This window comes from Carassius carassius, chromosome 37 (assembly GCF_963082965.1).
Source record: "Carassius carassius chromosome 37, fCarCar2.1, whole genome shotgun sequence".
Taxonomy (NCBI): domain Eukaryota; kingdom Metazoa; phylum Chordata; class Actinopteri; order Cypriniformes; family Cyprinidae; genus Carassius; species Carassius carassius.
The window spans coordinates 18,474,958-18,480,156 of NC_081791.1; the positions used below are offsets into that span (position 1 = coordinate 18,474,958).

The 5,199-nt window shown below is 36.4% G+C and overlaps 1 long non-coding RNA gene across 1 annotated transcript; it reads left to right on the forward strand.

The window, feature by feature from the left end:
* Positions 1-2,442: 2,442 nt before the first annotated feature.
* Positions 2,443-4,770, forward strand: LOC132117726 (uncharacterized). Its single transcript, XR_009425832.1, has 3 exons — positions 2,443-2,510; positions 4,352-4,403; positions 4,483-4,770. It is a non-coding gene; the product is annotated as an uncharacterized LOC132117726 (long non-coding RNA).
* The last annotated feature ends 429 nt before the right edge of the window (positions 4,771-5,199 follow it).

Sequence of the window (5,199 nt, forward strand, 5' to 3'; positions counted from 1 at the left end):
TTGTGGCACTGTTCGTTTTACACAGATATGTTTTGTTAAAACAACACAAGTATATTTAGTTTTCCGCCAAAACACAATTGTATTGTGCTTAATCAACTTAAAATGTTTCATTTTCAATTTTACTTAATTATCAATCGTTAAACTAACGTAAAGTGTTTAATTTTGTAATTCAAATAAAAAACCGGAAGTGACGATTTCCAATGCATTTGATGCAGGCGGCAAGGAAGTCGACCGGAAGTTGAAGTCGGCCTGGTGCCGCCATCTTGTAGCAGAACTTCACTTGCGTTAGCATCCCATTGACCTCCCATTCATTTTGGCATCACTTTGACAGCGAATAACTTTACATCTGAGGCGTTTAAAGACTCCATTTGTCCATTATTTATTTCTAAAGATACACGACAATGTATAAAGGGCTCCATTACCTTCTATGTTACATTATGGCCCCGTAGAAACAGTTTTTGTAAAAATAGGCTAACGATTGCGTCATAACCACTCGACTCTCTGTCACATTACCGTACAGACAGGAGGAGAAGCTCGCAGGCAATTAACTTAATATGGCGTACTGGCGTTACATTTTAAAATACTATACAAAATAATTAATCAGAATACTTACTCCTGCTCACTCACGCCAAAGAAATCCCCGCTCAAGCTCGCAGTCTCTGCAAGATTAACGATGGCAGTTTTCACGCACAGCTACTAGAAGATTTACAAATGTCAGACAGGTTGCTGATGTCATCAAGCTTAGTTTGAGTCTGCGCGTCAGAAACGGAAGTGCTAAAAATAGCTAAAAACGGGCTTCACTTGTCTCAATTGAGTTCCAATGGGGTCGCTGTGTCCATTTCTTTTACTGTCTATGATTTGATGACGGTGCGAAGGAGAGCTAAATAGGTACCAGTCAGGTAAGAAAATCTAAAGTTTTTCTTGTGTTAAGTCAAAGTCTTTAATTTCTCTTAGAGTTTCTGTTTTGGGGTGCTTTTGTTTTGCAGTCTAGTATTGTGTAATCGGTTTACTGCACCATTAATAGATGATTTTGAGCGGTTGGGGAGATGTGAAAGCGCACGACTAAGGTATTGACTTGAGTATATATATATATATATATATATATATATATACTTGGGCTGAAACAATTAGTCGACATTATCGACAACGTCGACGATAAAAAAATTAATTGTCGGCAAATGTTTTTGAGTAACGTTAGTTGTTTGATCTCGTATGCCTAATGTGAAAGCCTCCAATAATGCAGTTTGAGTGGCGCTGTAGCGCAAGATTGTAATACACTCTCCTGATTCAATTCAAAAGAAGAAGATAGCACTTCAGTTTGAGCAAACCGAGCCGATCCGAAACTTGGATGAATATGTAAATATATACTGCACGCCTTGCTCTCAATAACTGCATAAACACAACAAAAACTGACCGCGATGTAAAAGCAGCTCTTAAGAACATATTTGATTACAGCGATGTGGATGTTTGCACAAACTCTGAGGTTCTCCAGGCACTCCAGTAAAGAAATGTCCAGTCACGTTTATTTATATAACAGTCCTTATGCAATAGATAGCTTTTCAATATTAAACATGAAAATACAGAGTCAGTGTAGCTAGAATTATAACTTGATTTCCTGTTATAAAGCAGCTCTCCAGTGTGGAGCTAGCTTATCATACATTTATTTTATAATTGTGGGAAATATTTAATTAAAGTTTTAGTTCTGCGCAAGATCAAACCAAACTGTTTTAAATATCATAACCCAATAAGGTATTTTAAGAGAGATTGTATTTATTAGTAAAATGTTTATCCAAAAATAAAACGTCCTATCACTTACCTTTATTTTTATTATACATATGGCTTACAATAAGAGATGTTAAGAGGCAGAATGATTTGTCATTCAGCTACTTCCTCCTATAGCTAATCAAATGGCGAATAGGAGTTTCTCTCTTTTCTCATTTTGTGTGCAAAATATATTTATTTGTATAAATTAATTGTATACTAGTAATACATAATGACTTTCAAAAGCGGAAGTAATTCCCTTTATTTGTTAGAATATGTATATTTTAACTAATTGCAAAAAGCTAAATAATAAATAAATGTCTAACCATGTAATGTGACCGAGTTTGGAGAGCCCTGGCTCAGCACAGTGAAAGTATTTGAAGCTTTGTTTATGAACATGGCGGTGTGGTCATACAATGACTTTAAACCGGACACTACTCTGAGCTGTTCACATTATACAAATGCTCCAGATATGTAATCAGGTTCACCCTTTTGGAATGGTAAACATGACACTATTCATCACTCACACAAATAAATCACTTAATATTTTGATAATTGAATTGGTTTTTGCTGTTAAACTGTTTTTTTTTTTGTAACACATTGCACTTCATGTGTTTACAGATTTGTGCAGAATTTGAGACATACAGAATTACCATAGGCCCATTAGAATCAAGACCAAGTCCAGACCTGCTCTAGGAAAGCCAGTGTTCTCTGGAGTTTAGCTCTAACTCACCTGCCTGGAACTTCTAGTAATACTTTATTGTTTTAAAATTCCCAAGAACCTTGATTAGCTGGTTCAGGTGTGTTTAACTGGCTAGGTCACCCAAAAATAAACATGTCATTAATTACTAGGGCTGTCACTTTTAGTTCGAAAATCGATTGCACAATCGATCGGACCAACCAAAAACCGTTTCGAAAATGAAAATAGGGAATCGATTTTAACCAAATATGTACACTATTCATTTTAAAATAATTAAACAATTAAAAATATAGATGTAACAAAACTCACAAACAAGCAGAAAAAGAAAATAAAGAATTCCGAAAGTGCAGTATGCTTTGCGAAAGTTAGACAAAAAATACCAGCAATTTTACACGCCTATAAGACCCAGTGACGTCGAAAGCGACCTCTTATGCTGCGTTCACATCAAACGCGAATAGAGCGTCTGGAGGTCTCGCGGCGCGGTAGACACAAATTCTCCTCATTCGCGCTTCTAGTTACAGGAGATTCTGAGTTATGATATAGCAAGCTGACAGTGACCGGCTTCTGTGGTGGAGAATTGCGCAGCTGTACCTGAGTGTCCCTGGGACATCAGTGCGGTCGGAGCGCGTCTTCTCAACAGCTGGACATATAGTGAATAAAAAACGCTCTGCTCTGGACACATGGCCTGTTCTCAAGTCCATTTAAAGTTAAATTTTTTTGAACAGTTGTTTGAAATTGATTGAATCATTATTTAAAATAATCTTGGAGATTTTTGAATTGCCTAAATCATAAATGCAGCCGGGTTGAAGCCTGCACTGATGTTTTTCTTTTGTCATGGCAGCCGCCCCCTCTGCACATATATTTTTTGCTGTTTGTTATTCTGCACGAAACTTCATGCCAATAAATAAGAAATATTGCTGCCTTGTGCGTTTCCAGCACTCTCTTTACGTTCGTCTGTTATTTGACGTTGAAAAAGGAAACGTCTTTTTTTTTTTGACATGGAAAATCGATTTTACAATCGATTCAATGAACACTTATGTCTTAAAAATCGAAAATGATTTTTTTTCACAAAAGTGACAGCCCTATTAATTACTCACCCTCATTTAGATGTAGTCTGAGCACGCGGACGAACTTCCGGAAAAATCGGCCGAAAAAAAGGCCAAAGACCGGCCGATTACCAATCGCGTATTTTAAGCAAAAACCGTCCGGTTTCCGATTGATGGCGGGTCAATTGGTGCATCCCTAATATTTTTATGAAAATGTGAGAGATTTCTGAACCTCCATAAAGGCTGCAATGCAACTTAAATGTTCCCAGAGTCATAGTAAGGACATCAGTAAAACAGTTCATGTGACATCAATGCTTCAACCACACTTTTACAAAGCTACAAGAATACGTTTTTGTGCAAAGAAAACAAAAATAGCGATTTTATTCAACAATTCTTTTCCAAATCACATATGCCGCAAATTATGGAGAGAAACAAGAGGCATGAACATTGCTTTCTTCTGCATGTAATCATGGCTCAGCGCATGCGTGTTCTAGGTCAGCAGCACCATGCGCATGAATTATTTACGTGCTGTTGATAATGGTGGAAGATGCGATTTGGAGAAGAATTAAGTCGCTGTTTTGGTTTTGTTTGCACAAAAAAGTATTCTTGTAGCTTTGTAAAATTATGGTTGAACCACTGATGTCACATGACTGTTTTACTAATGTCTTTACTATGTTTCTGGGTCTGGGAACATTCCAGTTCTGTTGCTTACCGTGCAAGGTACAGATGTGTGTACCATTTTCTGCTTGCCTGTATTTCCCATAAGGAGATGAATGACTGACTTTTTTTTCATGTAATTTTAGGGGGGAAAAAACAAAGGCAAAAAAGTTGTTTTCATCTTCAGACTAATGAAATTGAAGTATCCAAATGAAGACCCTAGCAGTATGGAGTATATGGTGAGTTCAAGGTTAATAAATGATTTGTTAAAGTTAATACACAAGAATTTGAGTTCTCCATCCTTTTAAATACTTCTAGGATACAGACGTTGGCAGCAATCAGGAGGTGATCCAGAAGACTCATGGGAATCTATTTGAAGCTGCATCATTGAAGACAGTCCAGCAGAAGTTGGAGTTTTAAAGGATAAAGTTCTTCAGGACCTAGCAGTTTACAGTCTCCAAAACCATGTTTGCTGGGACTGATATATGGACTGAACTTGAGCAACCCTCCTGAACTCAGGTACACATTTGGAATACTGAAGAAGTTATTTCTGGAGCCTGTTCCTGTTCCTGGAATAAGGTTTGATTGGTTACCCATGAATGCCAATTAGAAAATGAGTAGTTTGATATTTCTGCTATTTTGTGTAATTTTTTTGTAATTCTGTAATGTGGTTTAAACTGTATTTACTGTAACTGTTTTTAATTATTTATTGCTTGTTTAACAAATACACTTTGATCATTTGTGACATCTTGTCTTTTGACTCATTACAAGACAAATCACACAAAATATGCTTTGTTGAAGGGGGTAACTTTAAATAGAAAATATTTAGTTAAAGTAACTAGAACTAATTGTGTGGAACCACTGTCCATAATTGAAATGAGTAATTTGAAACAAACCTCCTTATGTTGATAGAGTGAAACAAAATTGGCTAGATTGTAATAAAGCAAAACATGTTGAGTTAACTTAACCGGTTTAAGTTGAAGCAAAGTGAATAAATTGATTTGGTTGGACATTACTATTTCACATAGATTCTAC